Here is a 26,649-nt window from a genome sequence, read left to right on the forward strand (position 1 = left end):
GCTAAGTTGTTTTTAATGCAAAAATGTCATCTCAAAACAAGGTAAATGTTCTCATTTATTTTTAAAATCCACTCCTATATTTCATGCCTTTTCTAAATTCTACCACTTCGTCAGATATTGAAGACAGCTAAGATGTCAAATCATTAAAGGTACAGAAAAAAATCACAGAAAGAAATCCATGTGATTAGTATTAAAGAGACATACAATTTTTAATTTTGTGATATAATACCCAATGGAATTAATGGAAAAATGTAATGTTAGTTCCATCAACTATTGAATGTCAGCTACGATCTCATGTCACAGATAGATGTCTTGTCTTTGTATTTCTATTATTTCTAAAGTGAACAAACAACCTAAAGAGTGTTATGTATATATATGTAAATATGCAGCATTCTTTTTGCATTTCTATTTTGGATGTAAATTGATTTTTACACTGACTTTAGCATGGTTGAAACAGCAGGACAAAAGGAAAGAAGCAGCAAACCATAGCTTATTATGTCTACTATAAATGATGATAGTGTATTTCATGTCTTTATATCTCTAATGTCTTAGCTAGTAATGCTTCCTTTTTATTACTGAGGTTTTAAGTGCATCAGGTGTGTTAGAGGAGTGTAATACTTGTATGTGTGTTTTCTCTTAGTCTTTATCTATATGAAATCACATCATCTGATTTGATCTTTTTTACAGGACAAAAAGTTCTTTGTTCATTTGGTAAAGAAATTTTATATTTTCCCCTTTAAATGAAGAATAGGTGATTCATTTAAATAAAAATGTTGCTTTTTCTCAATTATACTCCACTCCCACAGCCATACATGCAAGTTGTAGCATGTATCTGGTGTTTTCTTGGCTTATTAGTTCTTATGTCTCTGTCTACATAACCAATGTAAAAGAAGTAAAATGCCCTGGAAGGTTTTAAAAGGGATAGTCTCACATTATGCCAAATAATACAAAAGCCAGAATTACTTCAGCAAGAACAAAAATATCTGTAAAGTGAATCGAAGCATTTCTGGCCTGTGACAGAAACTGGTCATTTTCTATCACATTAACTTTGAAGCTTCATCTTTATTTCAAACACAGTAGATGTGTATTATTTTTCAAAATACCAGTTAACTTGTCCTATAATGACCTCAATCTCTACTTATTGCAGGAAATATCAAATTAATGCTTGCCCTCACTTGTTTTAATAATAGTTAGAACTGTAAGGTAAGTCAGCAGATATTTTGTATTTTTACAATGAAAATCAGAAAGTTGCAAGTCTGTGCAAAAAAAACTGTATCTTTTAATTGAAGGTATATATTTAAAAAAATATTTAAAGATTTTAACCCAATATCTTGTCATTCTCAGGATGTATCATATCAGTGGGTCCAAAGGAAAACTCTGAATGATGAAAAAGAGGGAAAAGAGATGATCTTACAAACTTCACAAGAAATATGTAACATTTAAAACAAAATAGATGATGTTTCGGTGTTTCGTAAAGAACTTTTGTTAATATTTTCACAGTATATTATTAAATGGACCCATTGGAATTTTTTTTTAAAAATAGAAATCTCTTCATCATAATTTTGAATAAAATATAAAAAAAAACCTTCTGGGACAGAAAATATATCAGATTTTTTAATATCTCTTTTTAATTTCATGTTGAAGCTCTTCCTGGTATTTCCTTATCTCACACAGAGCATTTTTGAGGGCTTTCTGTGTTAGGTCACTCATGAACTTTTCAACTCTGTGTACTCAGCTTCCATTCTGAAAGATGCTCATGGCCACTGTAATATAGTCTATATATAACTGGTTGCTGTGCCACTGTGTCCCTAAACAGTCAGCTGCTCACAGCACTGTGGCGTTGCAGAGTCCCTCAGCACACATGACTTACAGTTTATAGGCACACTGCCTTGCTTTTGGGGACACTAACAAATGTGCTGCTCAGAAGTCCAGTTTGCTCCTTAGTTGATGTATGCCATAATCAGGGTGGATTATGAAAATTTCCATAAGCATAAACAAAGACTAAACTGCTGACTCTTTGCAGATGCTTGATTCAAAAAGAAGTATTGAAATCTATATATTACAGTTTATAGATGTAATTTGAAGATGTGAATCGACTTTGCTAACAGATAAGAACACTGAGAAACGAAAACTCTGAGATGTTTACTAAAATGTGTACATTTATCATAATTAGTTGTTCTTATCCAATTCCTCCACAGTTAGACATAAAATTGAAACCATTTTGGACTGTGTTTGGTGCAGATGTCAATTGGCAAGTTTTGTCACATTTTTAATGTCATCACTATCATGTACCTGAGTACATTTCTGCATCAAATCTGTAGAAAAAATAAAAAAAATCCTATCAACCGGCCTTCACAGGCATTTCTTACTTCAGGAAAAGCCTGGTATAAATCTGACTGCATGCTATTGCTTAAATTATTTGTTCACCTTATGTCTTAACTATTACAGTAACCTTTGCCAACATTCAGTGAAACATTAGTAATGCCTGGTACCATTGAAGATGCCCTTTCAAAAGATGCCTATATCAGGAGGTGGATTTGACTAAGGATATTCTATATTACATGAATCTTGTAGACTACAGGCTTGGTACAAGCTTCTTTGTTCAACTGCTGGTACTAATAATACTTTTTATTTAAATTGAAATAATGGTAAACATGGGAATTAGTGTTCAGGGGGAAGCAAATGTTTTCCCAATTGGTTAGACTATATGAAATTTGCATGTTTTATGATTGTAGTTAGCAATAAAATAATTTCTTTAACTTGTATGGAATTAATGAGGGCAGAACTTTTTATGGATGATCCTGGTATATTTAGTACTTCAGTAGAAGCATTATTTTTCCACTGATGTTCAATAAGATATACTCAATATTTACTGGACAGAAGTCTTGATTCAGACAAATTTCATCAGGAATATAACTGCCTTTAATGCAGAAATTTAGACTAGCAAACTTACCAATAAAGAAACATGCTTGGAAGATTTTCTTGACAAAACTTCTTAGAGAAGACAGATATCACAATGAAGAATGGGTTCTGAAAATGAGTTTGAGTTATCAGAAAATATATGTGAAATAATAAAGTAGGACATTTTTAGATAACTCAAACTCATTTTCAGAACTTATTCCTCATTGAATTGTCTTACATATATATCTTGTTTATGTTACTAAATTATTTTTCTTTTGTAAGCCTCTAAACCTTCCAGGACTTTAAAGTGGGATTCGACACAACATGAGAAAAGTAAATCCCAGAAAAGAAGAGGGAATTAAAAAGAAATAATTTTTTTAGAAAAGCTTTTCCAGCTTTAAAATTAACAAGGTTACGCTATCATGTGTAAATACTAAAGTTCTGAATATCTATCCAATAAATCTCATTGATAGCACCTAAAGCACAGTTTGTTGGCATAAATTCTGGTATTTGAAGGGGACTTGTCTCCTCTTGCCCATGCTTTATTTTAATTTTTGTTTTTTTCAATAGTATTTACACATACAAAAAGATATTGAGGTAAATAACTGGCAATAGTAATATATTAGATATTATTTTTAAAGTATTGCATTTTGCTTTTAAATTTTTGAAAACAAAGTAGAAAAATAACCCTGATCTTTTGACCAAAAGACCTATTACTATTTCCCTCTTCGTTATATTTTCTTGAAAACCCCTGCTTTCTCAGCTCTGTTGGATGGATAATCTAATGTTTAGATGTTTAGAATAAGTTCTTTCCCTATTTTTGTCCTTCCTCACATTTACAGCTAATTATGAAACTCCTTAGGATATTCCTCCTTTATGCCACTGCATCCTGCATACCTTCTTCTGCATTACCCGAAGTCTGAGCACTGAGTTAACTCCTGGTCTAAGAAAGTGTTATAATGGAATAAATTAAGCTTGACAGCTTGTTCTGGGTGTTCCAAAGACAGACCATCTACCTTGTCAGGTATGCCACACATCATTAGTTCTTTTTCTTATTAGGATTGGTGGTACTTTGGGACAACATCTTTAAACCTAAGTGGAATATTAAATTCAATAATTATTTCAAATACAGAAGCACACTAGGAAGACATAGAACTGTCAAAATGAGGAGGAGCCACTGAAGAGCTGGAGTACCTCTCCGATTAAGACAGGCTGAGAGTTGGGGTTGCTCATCCTGGAGAAGAGAAGGCTTCAGGAAAACTTTCCAGTACAAGAGTGGCCTACTAGAGGGCTGGAGAGGGACTTTTTACAAGGATGAAATGCATTTAAGTTGAGAATTGAAGATGAAATTCTTCAATTCATCCAGTGAGGATGTGAGACACTGGAACAGGCTGCCCAGAGAAGTTGTGGATACCCTATCCCTGGAAGGACTCAAGGCCAGGATGGATGGGGCTCTGAGTAACCTGGTCTAGTAAAACGTTTTCCTCCTGATGGCAGGGGAGTTGGAACAAGATTATCTTTAAGGTCCCTTCCATCCCAAACCATTCTGTTTCCATATTTAACAGTTTATTGCAAAAGTTACATGAGGATTCAGTGCATAATTTCAGGTCTTAGAATAGGTTCAAGCTTGGTTTTACGTGTATAGGTGGGTTTTCATTTAACTATATTAAATTCATAGCAGAGACATAGCGTTGTTCACTTTCCTGTTCACTCTACTCAGTTCTAAGACCATAAATTTATATTTATTATTTAGTATTCTTTCCATATTAACTTCAGATTCAAGAATGTACATTTATTCATCAAGAAGATAACTAGAATAAAATTTCCTGTTAACACGTTCTCTTAAGGCTGATTTTACAAAATCAATCAAATCAAATTTAAACCTATGGGAAAATAATATATTCCTAGCTAATATAAGAGATACATGATAAGCAATTAAAAACCTGTAGGGATAGAACAACGTCATTTGGTATAAGATCTTCCTTATCCAGTGTATTACTGTTCTATGAACTCGTTTTCAGTTGTTGATATTCAGCTGGCCACGCCAAGAATATTCTTTTTCACAAAGAGCATTGAATTTATCTCAGCAGACTGTCCAGGCAATTCAATTTTGTTAATAACTGATGAAAATCTATCATTTGGCAATGATGGATGGATATGGCACTTCCTCCAGTCCAATTTAAGTGCCGATATAGGCAGCAATGGTAATTATTTTAAAAGTGAGACACAGTGTGTTGTCTCTTTCCATTAAAGTTAATGTTGAACCACCAACTTGCAGAATGGCACATCCATCAAACAAGAAATCTTAATGCATGAGAAATGTGTCCATCACTGTTTTGAAATGAACAAAGATGTTATCACCACTATGTTTTATATCTATCCAGTACCTTTTATTTCATACCTTAGTCTCTATTCATAACATACATTTGCAGGTGGACATATAAGGAAGATGTTGCTTGGAGAAGTGGAAGATCCCTGAGAGTTTCAAGGCTAGGTTAGATTAGGCTTTAAGAAACCTGATCTAGCGAAAAGGGTCCCTGCTCATGGCAGGATAAGTGGAAGCAAAGCATCTTTAAGATCACTCCCAGTCCACACCGTTTTACAATTCTATGATTTTGTGTGCATGGGTACACTCAGTTTTCAGACTACCTTTGGTAGGAAAACCTAAGACCTTTTTATTTATTTTTTTCTAAATGTATGTCTGAACACAAGATAGGAAGAAATACTAAGGGGTGCCTTAATGGCAAACTATCTTGATAGTATTCAGATAAAGAAAACTAACATTAAAAGCCCATACATTTTCCTTTTGATATTGACTCACTCTCATGAGATACAAATATGCCTTTCCAAAGTGCTCAGTCATATTTTTAGGGAGCAATGCATAACTAATGTAAAGATGTAGCTAGCAACCCATCTCACACCAGTTATATTTGAAAAAGCTATATTTAAGAGAATCTGGAGACTATATGAACTATTTGGTCCTGTTTACTTGATAAGTAACATGTTGATGAAGGTGGTAGTTACCTACATTGCAGATTTTATCACTATCATACATACTTCCTGCATTGTAATATCCTCAGTATCCAGGATGCAACAACTTTTGGAAAATTAACTTCTTTTCATGCTCTTTCTCCTTTACAGTAGTCTTAAAGTTGAAGTAGATCTATAATGTTGGGACAACTGAGGAATGATACAGCGGAGGATAAAATGAACTAAAGAATGTAATCACCCTTATACCTCAATTTCTACCTGATTCAGAAGGGAAAATTTATCATTTTGAACTGTCAGTCTTACATTCTTTACTAATGTTGGTTTTTTTTTTTCCTTTTATTTTAATTGTACATAAGGCAAACACAACTTATAATAATGCAATACCTATCAACATTAGCTATTTCAGTCTAGGAAGAGATTTTTTTTTTAATACTGTCTACCACTATCTCATGAAGACACAATATATGTTTAGATTGCACAGAATAATACTTGGATAGTGTCAGAGTAATTATACCACACTCATTTGACATTTCTTGGCATATGGAGAAGGCAAATTTACATTCAAGTGCTAAATTAACCATTTTCCTTAAAATATATAAAAAAGGACCCTACTGTTTTTTTATAATTTATTTCATCACTTTTTTAAAACACCTACTTTAGCTGTAATTTTTCTTATCTCTCTAATGCTCTACAATAGCTCTCTGGCTGATGTGACATGGCTATATAACAAGTTCCCTTTCAGTAAAGTATTTTAAGTGTGTCTATGTGCTGAAAAACAGGCCATGTCCTCACTTGCAAGTAGTTTTTTTAAGTCCTATTACATTTGCATTTTGAAGGACAGGGGGGTTTAAAAGCTTTGAATGATAGAGTTGGACAGCTGAAAAGAGTTGTAAAGAAAGACAATCTTTCATTTTCTTACTTTTCTTACTTAAATACACAGCACTTGATTGTTTGTCACAGTTGAGTTAGCTACCTGATGTACTGCTAAAAGTGATGATAAGCATTGGGAAAGCCTATATCAATCTGTTAATCACATTGGTTTGTTGAAATTCCATCAGGAAATTAATAAAACAGACTCAGACTTTCTATATATTCTGTTGTCCTTCCCTGTGCATGATACACCACGGACACTGCATTACTCTTCATAGTCTGTAGCTACGTCTGGAGCTAAAATATCTCTGTATCATCTGTAAAACCTTTTCTGTTTTCATATGACTTTTTGTCAGCCTATGAAATAAAAATGTGGAGATGAAACTTAGGGGATTTCAGAAACTCTTCATTTGACATTTGAACATTAATGTACCCTTTATTTCAAAGCCAAGAAAAGTTATTACTATTATCCCAGAAATTTATAAAATACAATAATTTCTTCTTGAATGATGTGACACTAAAGTTTTGACTCCATTCCAATTCTGTATTTTAAAATTCTCTTAAAAAGCATGTTGTAGATGACACTGAGATTTAGGACACAATTCATAAAGCTTTAAAGAGCAAAAAATAGGTCACCAGCCATTCATTATATGCTCTTCAGATGCTGGAGTAAAAATCAAACCTTCTTAGAAGATCTTCAGATGAGATTTTTTTTTCACAGAGATTAGTATTGTGCCTTCTGAATTCTGAGCGGTAGAATGATTTGGGTTTTCTTTTTTTTTTTGGAGGATGAAGAGGAGCAGGTTGAAACTAGAAATAAAATTCTTGGCTGAAAAAGGAAATCCTCCTGCTACATTCCCTCACTGAACTGCAGATTTTTCTGACCAATAATATATCGGACTATGTCATGGTTTAACCCCAGCCATGCCCCACACAGGTACTCGCTCACCCCCTACCAGCAGCATCAGGGACAGAGTCAGAAGGATGAAAACAAGAAAATTCATGGTTTGAGATAAAAACAGTTTAATAGGGAAAGAAAAAGCCATGCTACCAAGCAAAGAAAAACCAGGAATTAGTTCCCTGCTTCCCATGGCAGGCAAGCGTTCACCCATCTCCAGGAGAAAAGGGCCCTGTCACATGTAACAGTGACTTGGGAAGACAAACTCCATCACTCCAAATGCCTCCCCCTTTCCTCCTACTTCCCTCCACTCTATATCCTGAGCGTGACATCACATGTTTTGGAATATCCCTTTGGTCATTTTGGGTCACCTGTCCCAGCTGGGTCTCTTCCCAACCTCCCATGCATCTTCAGCTTCCTCACCAGCCTGGCAGTGCAGAAAGGAGCAAAGGCCTTGGCTGTGTGCAAGCCCTGCTCAGCAATGACAAAAATATTTCTCTATTATCAACCTATTTGTGCTCAGCACAAATCCTAAACACTGCTCCATACCAGCCACTGTGAAGAAAATTAACTCTACCCCAGCCAAAACCAGCACAGATTAGAAGAATCAAATAATTATATTAAAGTTCTCTGTAAATATACATAAATGGAACTAACAGGATATGCATCATGCAGCTCACCTTGGCATTATTTGAAGTATGATAATAGATTATGATAATATTCCTACTAATTTCTGTCTCCTAATCTTTTTTTTAATAAAATTTATTATAATTAACTGAGTATAAAAAACTATTGGCCACTCTTGATTTCTCTGAGCTTTTTTACTGCATGCTAAAACTAGGTCAGAAAAGTATAAATACCATGATCAGACATATTTCTAAACAACTATAAACTAAGTAATTTCAAAGAAAATTTAATGGTCAGTCAATCCAACCTAAGCCACTACCACTCACACCACAGAGTCTCACACTAAAGACAGATATATCAGCAGTGAAAATAAAACTTTAGTCCAAGTACAAGTCAACTGCAGAGCCCAGATGTAAAGTGGGCAGAATATTACTTTAAAGGAGAATCTAGTTTTACCCACTGATGGAAAAAATCAAAACAAATTATCATGCACTAAAAACCTAGCTCTAATTTAATAGGCAGCAATGTTAAATAAATTCCAGAGCATTTCACAGTTGCCTCTATTTTTTGAATTAGTGTTAAATTTTTCTTGTCTTTAAACAAGAAACATAGATGACAGTAAAAACTTTCATGAACAATGCATGAACAGTGCACTGCCTATTGGCAAGGAGTAGAGGACAACTGCTGTGGCATAATTTGAATTCTATTTTAAAGGTGGAAAAAAATCCTACAGAAAAAAAATTCAGTACATTTAAAAAGTAAACAAAAATAACCTAAATTTAATAGACACAGTATAGAGTATACTTTTACAGTTGATTTTATAAGATTTCAGTCACGTTTTATTTTTATAAAGCTAGCAAAAGAAAAAATCAGAAATATATAAATTCTGAAAGTTCAATTCTATAGAAAAAATCAAAAAAACAAAGAATTTTATAGTTACTTTTACAGACTTTGAAAATAGGAACAGATACCTTTTTTTTAAGAAGCTAATGTAAATTTGCATCATATGCATTGGAATTTTTTTTTCACATTTTGACTTTCATTATTTTCCATTTTCTTCCAGAGTATCTTCTGAAAAGTTAGAGTAAATGCATAAGAAATAAGAAAAAATGAGTTCTCAAACCAATATAAGGAAAAGGGGGGGCAGGGGGGAGGGGGCAATAATTTTTCAGTGTCAGCAATATATCTTATTTAATTTTTTTCAGTAAAACAAGATCTTGAAGAAAAAAAAATCTGTGTATTAGAAGATATAAAAGTTCTTACTATAATCATATTTGTTCTGCAAAAATAGTAATGCACACCCATGGTTTTGAAATAGCAAAGCTGTCCTTTAGTTGAACAAATAGGACAAAAGAGGGCAATTCCCTCAACTTCAGTAAGAATTAAACTTTGAACACAGTTCATATATAATACTTAAAGTTCTACCAGAGGAATATTGTTTTGACTGAGCCAGCAGGAGCCATGTTCAACTTATCTCAGCTGCCAAGTGTGCATTTTATGTCCAGAGAGAATTTCTCCCTACTGTAATCTATGGAACGTTCATGAAGTTTAGTATCTTCTAGAGAAAGCAACAAATTACTGTAATGGATCCAATCAGTTCTGCTCTACTGCACTTAGGAAGGAGATTTACTTCATAAAGATCTGGTAATACCCTAAAATGTGTTTAACTTAAATATCACACAGTACTTTCATCAATAAATGATACAACTCCTCTATTTGCAAAAAAAATGAAAATCAGATCTGTCTTATAAGACTTAGCACTGTATGTATCTGTGCCATATTTTCTAGTAATACTTTAAAAATTTACAAGTGATTTAAAAAGTATTCTATTCTTCACTTGGCTGTAAATCTGTAAAGAATCATTGTGCTTCACAAAAGGATTTGAACACAGAAAGTTTCTAATCACAATTTCAGGTATTCGAAAACTAAGCTTTTATGCTGGACCCTGAACACCAGTAATTTTTTTAAAAGTTGTTATTTACTTCATTTAAAAATTCTGCTTGCAATATATCTGTATATATTGTAACCTAAGTACCTTTGTAAGCCTGTCATCATATCCTCAGCCCTCCTTTTTAAGAATATTAGCTGCTATTTTTATTTTTAGTAGTTCACACCAGCACATAATGTAAAAGAACAATCAGGCAGCAACAGAGAGACTACTTTATTCTCTGAGCCATATCAAGACACAAAATACCTTGCTGGTGTGGTATGAGAAATTTACCAAATGTTCATGTTCAAATAATGTGTTAATTCTATTTAGATTTAGCTTTAATTTATTTAGGAATCAAATCTATCCCTGCCTAGAGATTTTCCATCAGAGTTGCATTAATCTCTTAAGAAGGGATTAACAGCTGTAGACAGAAGTGCTCATCAAAGTTAATTTTAAAATACTGTCTATTATATTAGTCAACCTTAGCAAATAGAATTACTGCCATTCCTATCCTCCAGAAATCTTTCTCAAAGGATTCCTCATTGTTTAAAGGGTTATTAAAAAAAAAAAAAAGTACAGAAGGAAAATGTAGGGAGGAAATAAGAGATTGCAATCACCATTTTAATTACTCTATATAATTATGTATTGCTGTAATTGTTTATAAAGTCTGGGTTTTATAGGAAGCAGGACCTTTTTTTTAAATCCAACTCTAGTCTTGTGATAACCATCGTTACTTAAAATCTGAAACATGTGCAACTTGCAATCAGCTTGATCACTTTAGATATATACAAACTCCAGTCTCAGACAGAGAAAGAATTAAATTTCAGCTTTATAGTGATTCATGGTCATAGTTCTTGCTCCAGTGAATTGGTGATATGGATACTAAATTATTCTCTTTACAGTTTCAGTCTCATCAATTCCTACATCTTCATCTCTTCTTTCCTGATTTTCTCTCTGAATATCCAACCTCAGACAAGCCACTAGAAAGGGTAATAGCAGTTTACCTTGGTTAGATGTAGACTGAGACAGACAGTGTGCATATTCTGCAGAAGAGAAGTGTTCTCTGACACAACACCAATGCAAATTCATATGGTGTGGGTCGAAATTTAGGCACATTTAAATTCACTTACCATTTCAGAAAGAACAGTGACCTCAGGTAGACACAAGGAGCTGTGGGTTGCTCTAGAAGATCCCAGTTATGGAAACCACGAGGTCTTCAACAGCAAGTGTATCTGACTATAACAGAAACACAACTGGAAAAGTCCTTTTCCAGTCCTTATGTACTTTTGTAGTGGATTTTGAGAATTTCAGGAGTGCTATTTCAAAGGGATCTTACTATGTGATCCTGGTGTTTGCCCCCCACCTGACCTGACCAAGAAGAGCAAAATATTTGGCACAGTAATATTGTTCTGCCAAAAGGAATAAAGTCTACACATCTATTTTATGTATCTTGATACTCTGATAGTCTACTCAGCTCTCATGTGAACCCATATTGCATTCAGCTCTGGGGCCCCCAAAATAAAAACTGTTGAAATGAGTCCAAAGGAGGCAACAAATGTGATCAAGTGGCTGGAGCACATCTATTATGACATGCTGAGAGAGCTGGGGTTGCTCAGCCTGGTTGTTCAGAAGATAAGGTTCCAAGGGGACCTTTTAGCAGTCTTCCAGTGCCTCAAGGGGCATACAAGAAAGATAGAGGGGGAGTTTTTATAAGGGTATGTACTGACAGGACATGGGTAGTGGCTTCAAACTGAAGGAGACATTAACATGAAATTATTTATTTTCAAGGTGGTAAGGCACTGGAGGAGGTTGCCCAGAAATGTTGAGAGAAATGCCCCTGGCCATGGGAGGGGCTTTGGAATGAAATGATCTTTAATGTCCCTTCCTACCCAAACTATTCTATGATGCTATGATTTCCAATTTCTGTTATATATTTACAGGTTTGTATAGACAAACTCCTCAAATTAGAGGGTCTCATACATCCCTTCGTTGTTTGTTGATACCATGTTGAAAACCATGAAATCTTCAACAGCAACTGTATCTGACTGTAACAGAAACACAATCAGAAAAGTCCTTTTCCATTCAAGCAACGAGTCAAACAGGATACTGTTGGCTTTCTTGTTCTTTGGGATGGCTAATGTGTAGTTCTCAGCATCCAAATATAAAATTCAGGGTCTTAATCTCAAAATAGAAGTAATTTTAAAACATTTTGACAGCTTTGGAAACTTAACCACTTACAGTGGAACCTCTATAAACAAAAGTTCATTTTAACAGATAGATAATTATGAGTAGAATTTAGTTACCTACACACAGAATTGATCGAGTTTTCCTTATGCTAGCAAAAATATTTATGTGCAGACCTGGTACACACACACACAGGAAAGATGTTCTTTAGAACTTAGAAAAAGCCACAGCACATTCTTAATCTTCTGTCTCTCCTGTTCATAGTGAAATAGTCCTTTATAATCATTCATGATACTATTATTTTTTTCAAATTCTGCCTGTAGGAACTGCCACTTATTCTAGTTGTTTAATGACTTCAATTTCAGTTAATTATCCAGTGTATTCAATATATTCCTTAGTCTATTACCTCTTGAATGAGATTAAGGCCTTGTAAAAACTGGCAGAGGGATTGAAAAGTAATCACTCAATTTCACTTCTACAGGATAAAAAGAAGAAAACTTAAGACATGATTGTTACATAAAAAAATGCCATTTCAGAACAATCTCTTAGAAAACATATGCAGAAAGAACCACAATTAAAATAGTATTTATTTTCTTTTCATGTGACTGTTCTTAAAAAGGGGTGTATGTCATTTTGTCAGAGAACTGAATATCTGATCTGTTCCACTTTATGATGAAGTCTTTTTTTGTAGTATCAACTCAAAGTCACAGCCACAAAATTTCCATTGCTTCTCTTTGCTCTTGAATATTTACAGTCATTCACTCCAGCAAAAGCCCATATGCAGTTTTTTATGGGAAGTGTACACTGCTACTCTACATGTTTCACCTAATCCCAGCCAGTGATCAAATGTATAGAATGAAGAGAGTTGTACATATGAAATGAATTTGGCCTGATGATTCATGCGTTATTGGTTAACACTGAACAGAATCATTTGAAGGAAATTGCTCTGGTGGCACCAGGCCATTCAGACCATGGCTGTTGTATTTCATAGGTCTCACCCTCTAAGGATTACTTATACCTTACAGAGAAAACAACAGCTGTGTAACACATTTAGCTTCCCCTCTATAGAAATATCATTGATGTTTTCCTCTTTACTGCCTACCCACAAACCATTTGTGCCAACAGTTCCCAAACCCAGTAACACCAGGGGGGTCAGAATGCATCTCAGGCTGCAGAGGGAAAGTGAGAATGATAAATTTAGACTGACCTGGTTGCATTCAGGTAGGACAGAATGAGAAATAATTTTAAGCCCTTCTTTCTCAGGTCTTCTGCTCTTCCATCTGGGTTTGTTTATATTTCAGGATGGACCATCACTATATTTTATATACTATACTATATAAGCAGAGATATAAAAAACGGATTCTAGAGTAGGACTATCATTCACACACTCTGGGAACTGACTTTTCTACAGCTTATCCCCACTTACTGAAATGAAAACAAGCTCAGAATGAAAAGTCAGATCTATAGCTATTAAGTATTACAAAACTAATTGACTTCAATGAAAGTGGGTGGTGGTCAGAGAGTTCCAAAAACTGTAACACTCACCTGAGAAAAAACTGGTATCACCTTAGAAATCTGCTTTTCTGAAATGCCCTGTTTATTCCTACCAAGTAGTCGAAAAAAAAGATACTCTTCCCTATCATAAGTAGCCTAAAACTAACCAGAAGCATAACACATTTCCGAAGAGGTAGGTGTGGCAGAAAACAGTTACACAATAGCACAGAAGAAAGACAAATTTTACATGACTTTTCATAGAGAAAATTTGTTAAACCGGGAGAACACTGAATGCATCCCACATGTACTGTAAGTGAATACTTTCAGAGCCATCCAGGAGATGCTTAGCTTGATTCACCATTTCTTGTCATTGGTTACTGTGACAAGCTGCTGGGTGCTGCTAAAAAGCTGTCAGGTTCCATGCAGGCAGGGCTGTACTTCATGGATAAAAGAATGTTTAAGGGTTCTACCATCCCACACATAACATGAACCCATATCAAGAATAGTAGATTTATTTTAGGGATGAGAACAATTAGGGGAAAAGAGACAAAGGAAAGGTTTTGAAAAACTGAAACAAAACAATCACACTAAAATACAATGTATGGTGATTTGGGTTTGATTTTACTGATTTGAGTTTTTTTCCAATTCTCAGTTTTAATAAAAAGTTCACTTGCTTCACAACTGTTTTTTCTATAGCCTCCAAATGCAAATATTGGATCTTATTGGTTCAGGTGACCTTACTTCTTCATTAAGGACATTTTTGTAGTTGACAATTAGCCCTTTTAGTCAGCAGAAAACCACTCTGCCATACTTACACACTAGTTATTTTAAATAAATTCACCTTTTTCTTCCCTTGAGATCATGTTAAACTTGCTCAGCAATCAGCCTTCTAGGCATGCACACATAGAGCCCTAAGACACAGGGAAAAGACTGGGATGGGTGTGTACTGAGTCTGGCACAAAAACAGAAGCACATAAAAATTATCTGTATTGTAATGCCACATGAAAAGGAGCCACCCGTCTGACTAGCCAACATGTTTCTGCATCTCTGCAGACAGTCAAGATTAGTAAATGTTTAACCACCACATTTTCAACAATGAGTCTATTCATTAGAATTAGGAGGCAAGGCATAACTTCACCACAAAAGACTGTTGCACCAAGGCTATTAAAACACATATCAATTTACAAGGTACTGGCAGAGATTGGTTGAAAAGACAGGTACATTTTCATGCCACCACAGGGCTGGAAGGCCTTCTCAAAGAAGAAAATTTGACAGTGACTGACAAACAGTACAAGTATAATTAATAAGAACAAGGAAACCTAAGTATTGTCAAAAAATCTAGCTTTGATGCTACCAATGAAATCTGTAACAAAAATTCTTGTGTCCTTTCTTTACAAGCAGTGACAAGTCTATTTTCATTTATACTTGAGAAGATACTAGTTCAATGCTTGTGTGAGTATGGCAACTTTTTTCCCCATTGCAGAAGATTATTCTAAATAAAATTTTTAAAAAACCCAAAAAAATGCATCAAAACAAAATCTCAAAAGACTAGATTTCATAGATTGAGGTACAAGTTAAAATTTGAGGTACTATTCTTTATTAAAACAGCCAAAATGAAAGAAAAAAATACAAAAAGAAAAAAATCCTCTTTCCTGTTTATCTCTGAACTTGTAGCTGTGCAAGTACAGTTCTGAGCTGGTGATGCCATCGAGTTGGACAAGACCTTTTTACCTTCTTATAAATAGTCTTTCTATTGTGCTTCTGATGGGAGATTGTGGAGAAATTAGTAACCAGTTTTCTGATAGAAATATCATATAATTGAAGCAATTTCACAAATGCAAACTGCAGATGCTAATGGCAAAGTGCACAAACAAATCCTGGAATGAATACCCTCTGGCACAATTTCTGTTCTCTCGAAACAGTCACTGTGTTAGTCTGCCCTTGCGGCTACTTCTGTGGGCAATATAAATCTGTACATGAGTCTGAATTAAAGAGACAAGAGAAAAACACATTGACTTAGATGTTTCAACAAGTTAAAGGTGTTAAATTCAGTGTGGAGATTCTACATTTTTTGACAATATCTGCAGATTTGAAAGCAAATTTTCATGGAAAGATACAATAATCTCTTTGCACTAGTGTGTTACTCTGTTTTGGGTGTGTTTCCTTCCTGTCATACTCTTCTTTTTCATAGAAACATGACATGACTTGTCACCATACCAATAGTATTGCAAATATAAACACAATATAGTTATAGATTCATATGTGCATATATGTACCTGCCTCTGTAATATGGTGAAATATTTACACAACCACCCTGCTGCCTTCAGGGAATCAAAAATATAACAAAAAAGAAAAAAGTTTAAAAAAGAACTCTGTACTTTTTAAACAATGGTTTTAAAGAGAAACCATTTTTAAAATGGTTTTAAAGAGCAGATTTTGAACTTTGTGATATATATCAGTTTCCTATTGATCATGATGTGCAAATCATCCTGCTGGCAATCTTGATTAGATTACTGTCTGGGGTGGAGAAGTATCATCCTTATTGAAGTTTTTTCTGTAATGGCATCTTATGGAAAAAGAATGTCCATCCACATTCTTGAAGCTTTGTGTTGTTCCCTCTTGTGGAGAATCCTAATGTCCATTTGATTACACATACATATAACACTCTTTCCAACACATTTGTGCCCACTCCATAATATCACAGAGACATTTGCTGACAAATATTTAATGCCTGTAGATACAGACACTCTTCCCCCTCCAAAAGGCAAAAGGACCCCATTGTCACATATTTTTTATAATTCATCCTTCTGGTCACCTCTACCTGTCAGCTCCTAAGACAAGAGCAACACCAGAAATAATGTATCCAATCTGAAGTCCCTCATTATGAGAAAGATGTCAATAAACAGAAGATCATCAAATCCTCCTGAGAAGACTGAAAGAGCTTATTAGGAGCACTTATCCTGTGAAGAGAGACCGAGTGTCTAGGGCATATTCAGTCTGTGGAAGAGGAAGCTTTGAGGGAACTTAATACTTGAAGGATATGGAGAAGATGGAACCAGACTCTTCACCAGTGTATGTGATAGCAAGATGAAAGATAGGCCTAAATTGAAACAAGAATGGTTAAAACTGTCTCTAAGAGTAATTTTTTCTTTATGAGGACAAACAACTGTCGGAAGTAGTTACCATTCATTGAAGTTAAGCAGTATTTATGCTTGGGAGCTCTGAAGATCAAACTAGATGCAAGTGCTAATTTCATACCCACTGCTTTGAGCAGGGGCTTCACCTAGAGATCAGCTGAGCTCCCTCCCAGCATTTATTATCACAAGATCTTGTTATCACTACTGAATGTGACTTAGATGTTGATATTTCAAGCATAAAGAAAACAAAAGAGTTTTGATCTCTTAATTTTAGGTAAACCTCTCTTATTTTCAAAGCTTGAACAACATGATAATATGTAAACTCAAAAGCTTGAACAACATGATAATATGTAAACCCAAAAAAACCTGAGCAACTGAATAGCTGAGGTTTTTTGTTAAAATCAATGTTAACTACCAGAAAAACAAACACATCTATAATAAAATCCTAGCATTCTTCCTCTTGCCTTTTAGTTTTCTGTGGCAGACGTACAGCCGTGCTATTTGTTCTGTGAGAGGTTTCTTGGATATAATCTGGAGAATGGTTGATTGATGTATTGATTATTTCAATTTGAATGTTGTTTTCATATTTAATTAAAATGAAGTATTAAAATAAGTATTAGGCCTTTTATTCAATGACTGCTGAAGTCCATCATGTTCTACTAAACTTTTCACTTGTGTAGCTCTTTTTTCTTCTTTCTCCCAGTAGTGATAAATTTTAGATTTCAAGAGTACTACATGTGTGGCTAACACCTGATCTTCAGCTTGAAAAGAAATGCTGACATTTTAATAATGCATTTAGTGTTCTGAAACAGAAGGAAGGTAAGAATAATTAATAAACTCCAAAAATTGTACTGCGAAGAAAAAAAGCAAGATTAAAATTTCTCTTTTTGAATTGACATGTGTGACTCTTGTATTTTACATAGAAAGATCACATGGAAAAGAAATGGAAATATAATTTTGAGTTTGAAGATCTTTGAAAAAAGGTCTGAATATTTCTAGCAAAATCATCTTGGCACAAACTAATTGATATTACTTATGCATCTTTCGTAAGTGAGATGCTGACATTTGGAACCCTAAACAACAAATAAACTATTTTACTTTTTATCACTCAAACGGCACATATCTGGATAAGAGGCTCTGAAATTCAGTTCTTGAGCAAGTGAGAGCAAGAAAATCCACAACTGCTGTTTATTGTCAATATAAGACATGATGTTTACCATAGTAAAAGAATTTTTGTCCTATGTTATTTAAGGTCTTCTACTTGTTCACAGTCCTTAGTTAACTAAAATGCTCCCCAAAAGTGATGACACAGAGCTACACAAATTCAGACTGAGATCATGCTACACATGTTTAATGAAGAAGGTATTAAACCTTTGAGACATCTTAGACAGAGCTGCAGTAAATCCTTTATGCCATGGAATGACGGGGTTTCAACACTTAAAATGAAGTCTGAGTATGTTTGGTTGCCTCTTTCTATGTTACAAAATTGTGGTTGCCACTCTGGATCACTTAGTGAAATTGATTGTCCTGTAGTCTGTTAGTCATTAGGTTAAGATGTAAATGCCCTTTTTTGGCCTTAAAATATACTGATCTCAAAAGCAGTACAAGCAATTTGGAGAGTAGTGGTGCAGATCTCTTCAGAATAACAGTCTGAACTATTTCCTTCAATAGGCCAGTATTCAGCTCTTTTATTCAAACTACATTTGCCAATGTATGCCAATTATTTCCTGTCTTACAAATAATTTGATGTTCATATTACTTCTCAAACCATTTCCAGTTCTCTATGCTGTTCTCCTCTTCTGAATAAGGAAAGCACTATTCATATAATATAGCCTAACAAACAGTTAATAATACCAATCTGAAAAGTGACTCTTTAATAGCTCCTATTAAGGAAGGAAAAACAAAGTGATATAATCCTGCTATTCATGACCTGTTCATGAATAGCCAATGAGGGTGATTGTAAGAGAAACTGTAAGCTGATGACTCGTGGCTGGGGCTCATCATAAGTAAATAAATATACAGTGTATGTGGCTCTAACACACTTTCCCCTTCATGACTTTGGACTGTAGTACATTTTTCTCTCTTTCTTAATCCTCAGTGACTTAAAAACAACAACCACATATGCAATGAACAGCAACTCATTGTAATTGCAGGTGATGGGTGTGAGCCAGGTTTGTGTAATGTCATTGATTCTGCTATTAGGATAGCAGTTATATAAAACTTAGGAACTTGCACTCCACCATTCATCTGAAAGCAGACTTGCAAGCTAACGTTTCTATCGAGTCACCAGGAATGGAAGATCTTCTTAGAAATGACTGGTGTAAAATATCTTCATGAAAGAATAAACTGTTTTGAAGAGGTTTTGCATACTTTCTTAAGAGTTTTACCTTTTCCTATTTCTACTTTTAGGTATTTTTATTTTCCTCATTTTAAACAAAGACTTTTACATGACAGTTTATTGGGTTTAAAGCATAAAGAATGTTAAAATCTTTGAACTGACATTACAAGCTCATTCTTCTTTCATTATTTCCCCACTCACTGGGCCTTTATTTAATGGAAGATATTAAAAAATACAAATTCTTAACTTACAAGGAGTTGGTTCAGACAAATGTTTAATGCTCAAACAGCCACCAGGCATTGGAACGCATACCATCTGTTTTCTTCCATTCCCTGTGTTTGTATAGTCAGCTTTCCTAAAGTAATCAACTTATTCACTAGGAAAATAAACTGTGATCCCTATCTGCCAATTCTATTTGTCCATCTGTCTACCTATCTGTCAGACTATATCTGCAAGAAGGACTTAGAAGGGTAAAAGTTTTCTGAATAATTTTGAATACACACAAATAGAAAAATCTTTCCATGATTACCATGGTTTTTTTTTCTTTTCCCAATTAAAAGTCACCAAAAAATCCTTGCAAGAATTTTACAATATAGAAGAAGAAAATATGTGTAAATAACCATACTGTAATCTAGAAATATTGAAATCCTGAGCAAGTATTTATATTCATATTTTGTCAACATTTGTTGCCAATTAACAGGAATAGAGAAAGCTGAATTGGTCCATTACTTTCTAAAATGAGTATGACCAAACTAAGAATTAGGGTCTGAACTACATGAATAGTTATTTTGATTTCTTTGGAATGCTTTTTGTTCAAAATTAGTCATTTGATTTACTGCAAAGACAAAAAAATTCAAATGCTTATTTTTAAGTAAATTAATTTAATCCAGAATAATTTATGGACTTTATCTCTTGTGATAGAATCTAATTATGAAAGCAATTCAGCAAAAATTTTAGAAGTTGCACAAAACAATGTAAGACACTAGACTGGATGATTCACAAGTAATTACTTATTAGTGCTACCCACAAACATATATGCATGAAAATACATGGGTTTGCTTTTTCTATAATTGTAATGATATAGAAAGATTAAAAATTTCATAACTAAAAATCATTGCTTACTATGCAACTAATAGAAAAGAGCAATAAACAGCAGCTTAAAGTAGACTCAGACTTATTACTTGAAAATAACAGTGGCTCATTTCTGCCACTGAAATATTAAGAATATTATTTAAGAATATTAAATCTTAAATCTTAAAGCACAAAACCAAAAAGATAAAGATATTTCAATATTATGTACTTGATTTTAAAGACTGTAGGTCCATCTATATGTCAAACTAATTTATGCTATAGTTTATTTAAAGCAGACCATAACCCATAGTACCAGACTTTGATTTTTACTGCAATCAGCATTATAAAACACTTCTGACTGTTGCTGTAGTAATTTCTGTGTGCATTTTGCATTATTTCAGTACACTTTCTTATTTTGAATAAACTGCAGCTGATATCTCTCAGACTAAATCTAAGGGAGAAATACATTTTTAGTATTATTTTATTTAATTTGTATATTTTTAACAGTATTTAATTATAGGCTAGTAGCTAGACTTCAGTTCTTCATTTTAGCTTCATGTCTAGAGTGATTTGTAAGTACCTGATAAATATGAGGACATTCCATCTCTGGGGAAGTATTAATCCTCAAACCAGGATACTCATGGAGAACTTAATGTATTATTACAGTTATTATAGTCCTGTGAGATACAGAAGATTTATTGCCAGTAGTTTTGAGGGTGTGTGGACTTGCTTGGCAAACGATGAAACATTTTCCATTGTCTTCCATTACTCCCTTCTGTACTTTAGCAAGACAGTAAAGGCTGGAATCCTTGAATCTCATGGATCTTGAGTGAGACTGTAAAGCCTGGGTTTAAATACATACATTTAAAATAATGTTAATTAATATTTCTTTTGATATCAGATTTTTATTTTTTTAATGTTAGTGTTTCTGAAGTAGTGAGGGATGGGTTAAAGAAAAAAAAATTAAATAAAGTTGAAATATATAACCATAGACTTGCTCTGCTAGGACTAGATACCTCTTAAAAAGGTGTACAGGTACTAACTGCCTTCAAGACCAGTTAGAGCTTATTGTAACTAAGTATAATAACTAAAGAGGGATTTTTTTAGTTTCCTGTTTTTGTGTAATTAAGCCTTTCAAAAACCTGCTCTTAGATGTTGGTGAGCATGAAAATAAACATTACACTACAAGACCTCCAAAAACAGCTTCTTTCTGTAGAGCTAGCAAGTCCACATCTGTAAAGGTAAATATAAGTTTCTGTTTAAATATGTAACATATATTGTAAATTATATTCCTTGTTAATAATAGCTTCAAGAGAAGTCTCTTTACTTATTAGCATATTGCTGCTCTTGGATGAGAGCAAAAGGAGCACGGATGTAACCCTCAGAAGAAAGCAAGCAAGAAATTAAGTCCAGATTGTGTGACATACGGCATGGCAGTCATTGTCGATATCAATATAACCTCAGATATCAGCATTGACTAAGCATCTTAATATTTATTCATTTTCCCAGACAGATTTCACAGCCTGACTCTGCTCAGTGCTGCCACAACTACTATCCAGCCTGCTAGTTCACACACATCTGAAGCAGTGTTGGTGCCTTGGGGAAGGATGGTTTCTATTTTCACAATAGAGAACTAGCTTTTCCCTTGGGGGATATAGAGTTTTTGATTGGATTGAATTGTCAGAATCTATGAAATTCGAACATTGTTTGGAGGAATCCAGTGCAGGCAGGCAGACCTAACACTGTTGGCCACACAGAAAAATAAAAGAAAAACAAAGGCAGAGAAGAGCTTCAGAAATCTATGTTATTCGTTATTTCATCTCTGATATTTAAAACAATGAGATGATTCAAAGGCATGATCATATATTTAGGGCACATGATGAACTACAGAAAGTCACTTTTTGAAATCAATGTCAACTTAACAAATGATCCCTCAGATGTTCAAAATTCCTTTCAGTCCCATATACTTTTTTCCTTCTGATCATTTCAATGATATAGGAAATATTATAAAAACATAGATTATTAGATTAAAAATCCATCTCAACAACCATGACTCAGGTGCTTAATTCAGTGATAACAATGAACCTATTGAGTAATCCTAAATAATAAATTGCTTAACTAACAATCAGATAGTGACCTTGGTTATGTCATAGCTAATGAAAATTTGGGGCAAAGCAACTATTTGGAATGTGTCTTGCATGGGCCAAATATAAAACTCTTTTGCCATCAAAATTGACTATTTGAAATGTAACAGTGAAATAATGAAGGCTCTGCAAAGGTTTTAGAAGTCAGCTCATGTGATATGAAAAATAGGACTGAAAATAGAAATCTATGCTCACCTCTCAAATTGTTATGTTTCTGTTCGTACATAATGGCTCTACAGAGTAAAAAACCTATCTGGTTTATATCTCAGCAGCTTTTAATGGAAGATTATTAAAATGCAAGGTCTAATTAGTGTCACTGATAAGCTAAGTCTATGAAATTTAAAATTTACTCATTCTTTTCCAGGAAAAATTAATTTCAATTAATTATTCCATTTTGCACAGGTTTTTTTTTTTACCCATTGTAATTATGTGATTATCTAATTAAGTCATTAGGTACCAAGGCAGTTATCACAACAGAATTGTATGTTATCTAAAACTCAAAAATTCATCCACAAAGATGCCTTTGTTATGTGGTGGAAAGAAGGAGGAGGTAAATGCCCTTCTAGTGAAAAAAAGAAAAAGAAAAATGTCTATGAAGTCCTAATTGAGACAAGACTAACTCTATTCTTATACTAGTGTCAGAGTGAGGAAAAATTTTAATAAAATCAGAAATGTCCACTATCATTTTTAAAATTGGGCAACAGTGTTTTGTGCAAACCCAGTTACCTTGTCAGTACATGGGAACATTAATCTTGCAAAACTCCCTGTCTTAGTTGTAGGCCTCATTTGAACTCTGTTAACTGAGTAGGAGGAACTCCAGGCAGATGAATGGCACCTACAGGCACTGGGGTTCTGTCAGCTGAATGTACCTGCAAGATCTGAAACTCCCAAACACTGAGGAAGGCAGTACAGGGCACATTGTACTGGATGTGAAACAGAAGTTTGCCCACGTGCACACATACATTCTCAAGTAATTTTTTGGTTATATCAGTACCATTCAAATAAAACACACAAATCAAAGGCTGTACCTGACCTATATTATGCAACCAAAATGACTGAAATAAATGGAATAATGTGTGAGAAAATGTTATTTGCATGAGCAAATGTAGAAACCCAGTCTAGGGGGTTTTTCCCCCTTTTTCTCCTTTGACAAAGATTCAATACTGAACTGAGGAAATTTGAAATGTAAGTAATGAATACCTTTAATGGAAACTGACATTCATTCTTCCACACTTTTTTGCAACCTGTAAAGAAAAATATAATAAATATTATTTTGGGTGTTTTAAGAAAAGAATGATGGAGCAGTATGAAGTTAGCACTATAAGGACTCCAAGAAATTTGAGAGCTACAGTCTGTCCTAAAGTTCTGTACAAATTTGTTTAACACGGGAAAAAGAGTAGAAAAGTGAAACAAACTGAAGTAAAGAATATTACTGTTTTCCAGTGATGAAACAGTGCAAAAGGTTTCCTAATGACTCCCAGAAAAGGAACAAAACTCCATAGCTTATGCAATTTAGGACTGGACTGATAAAAACATTACTGAATATATTAAGAAAAAATATTCTATACAAATTCATGAGAGACAGAACTTTGCTTTGTAATCCAAGATACATTTTCTCATTCTGATTACCACTAGCCCTTGTTATTGAAGAAGAGCCTTTCTAGGGTGAATACAGGTGTATATATACACATGTGTATGTATACATATCTATGTATATATATATACATATACACCTATATATCCCTCTATACAGAGAGAGATATCAAGGCACTACAGCTTTTCAGCCTTAATTATCTTGTGGGTGTTTTTTTTAATTACAGAAATTTATCAGATATTTTATGCTTTATTAAAAGACATAGATTAGATAAATAGCAAACAAAACCAAACAGAAATCAGTGTCAGAATCTTAAATAAGTAATTGTTATATCATGTCTGCTCTTACCCCCTTTTCTGACCTAGAGTGTGTGTCAAGCCAGTAACAGAACACAGACTGAATCCAAATAAAACCTGATCTTCATCTGAAACATTAAATTCTCCCATATGCACATATTCCATTCCTCTCTGCCCAATTCATATGGTACAGCTTATCCTAATTTTTGTCCTACGTTGTGCTTATCTTCTGCATAGAAATGGTTCACTGTAATATAAGTCAATGTGCCCAAAATATAATTAAATATTATATTAAATTTATTAAATATTCTAGACTAGACTGATTTATTAAATATTCTAGACTAAAGAGGTCAGATGAAATCATATTCTCTTTACAGAAAAGCAATCCATTCATTTGTTTTAATGACACCTGCCCAACCTTTTCCATTTATCTTAAAGACAATATTAATCTCATTCTTCAATAGTTTGAAAATCTGGTACAAACCAAAGAGAAACTCTGTTTCTCTATTGTATTTAGGAAAGTGGTTGATGTGTTAAAAAAAAAAAGGCAGAAAATGAAAGGCACATGCAACTCTTTTTGTCAAATTAAATGTCATTCAAAAATCTAGTGTGTCAAACAAGGATATGTAGGGCCAGGATCAGCATGCTGCAGCAATCATCTCTAATACCCACCATATGCCTTTAAGGATGGAAAATGTGACATGTGACAGATCACTGGAGATGAACAGGGAGGGATAATGGCTGTTGGAAGATGTTCTCCACAGATCCCTCCTGCTCCTCTTTGCAGAACAGGACTGTGGGAGAAGTCAGAGAAAGAGAGTGACATAAGAAACTTCTTTCACAGGCTGCATTTTTCTATTGCTAGTGTGACATTTTCACTAATATTAGTTCAATTACTCCTGATCTGCAGCAGAAAAAAAAATTTATGACTGACATCCAACATTTTATCCTAAGCAGTTTTTAAAATGAGAAAGAGAGCCATTTCTTTAAGAAAAACACTATTTAAGAAAAAAAATTCCTCTCTTTTAAATCTTTAGTTTTTACATATTCATAAAAGAAAAAAAACTACTGTAGGGGGACAAGAGATAAGAAACAGAACAAGAATGTATGCATGATACTTGTTCACAGTTTTTTAATTTCTATAAATGCTGTGTGACTGTTGTGCTTTATGAAGACAATAGAATTCCTCTACACTTCACAGCAAACAATCAGCTCTCCACTCCCTGCCCACTTCTAAAGCTACACATCTATGTAATTTTTATTTTAAAGTTACATTCCTTGAAGAAAGATTAGAATCTTGCCTTCAAAAATGCTTCAAAACCCCAAAATTTTAGAGCTGTCAAGGTCTGGTATGAGATTTAATTAATTTTGAGCACCACTGAAGAAGAACTAATTCATAAGAGCTTATATATTGATGGAATCTCCCTACTGTTATACTGACAAGATTTCTTTGTGCTTCTCCTAGGACTTAGGGGTTTTTTTGACCCAGATCTCCTCTGGGAAATTAACCTTTATCAATACTGTGTGTCGTCTAAATATCATGCTTTAATGGTTTCTCTAGAGGTGTTTAAGAGCAGCTGTGAGCTTGCACTTATAACAGCACTTGATGTTCTGCCCTGAAAGCATATTCTCCCCAGGAGTCATAGCAGACCTTGCATCTAGGACCTCCAGTACCATTTCTCAACCTTTTCATGACAATTAACCCATCGGAGCTGTACCCTGAGATCTATGACTTAACGCTGCACGCAGAATTTGTCTTAAAGACCAGAACAAAAGACAAGCCTCAAAATGCAAAGAGTGTTGATGAATGCAACATTTCTAAGCATTCATTTTCTTCCAATCTGCATATAAATATGCATTGTTTTTGAGGTTAACAATATACAGCACTAAACAGCATAAAGACTGGGAATGCGTCAAACAGGAAAAATACGTATTTACAGTGAATGCATTGCCTTTTAAAGAAGCACATGCTTATGAGCACATGCAGTGGCAGTCTTTTTTGCCAAAGTAGTAAACATATTGTTTCTCATTTGAAATTGGGATAAAAAGGGTGACTGAAGGTAAGGTCTTCAGGTGATGTAACTTGTAAAAATATAAATACCTGTCCATAAAGTGGTCAAAAAGAAAATCTCAGCCTAGGGAGGAAATGGAGGCAAAAAGAAAACTGGGTGAAT

The 26,649-nt window shown here is 34.1% G+C and overlaps 1 long non-coding RNA gene across 1 annotated transcript; it reads right to left on the minus strand.

Moving 5' to 3' along the window:
* Positions 1–20,807: 20,807 nt before the first annotated feature.
* Positions 20,808–25,208, minus strand: LOC118687909 (uncharacterized). The gene is made up of 3 exons (XR_004980404.1): positions 25,148–25,208; positions 23,786–23,829; positions 20,808–21,285 (listed from the first exon to the last, which is right to left on the minus strand). It is a non-coding gene; the product is annotated as an uncharacterized LOC118687909 (long non-coding RNA).
* Between the last annotated feature and the right edge of the window lie 1,441 nt (positions 25,209–26,649).

The sequence above is a fragment of the Molothrus ater genome, chromosome 6, assembly GCF_012460135.2.
Source record: "Molothrus ater isolate BHLD 08-10-18 breed brown headed cowbird chromosome 6, BPBGC_Mater_1.1, whole genome shotgun sequence".
In the NCBI taxonomy this organism is placed as follows: domain Eukaryota; kingdom Metazoa; phylum Chordata; class Aves; order Passeriformes; family Icteridae; genus Molothrus; species Molothrus ater.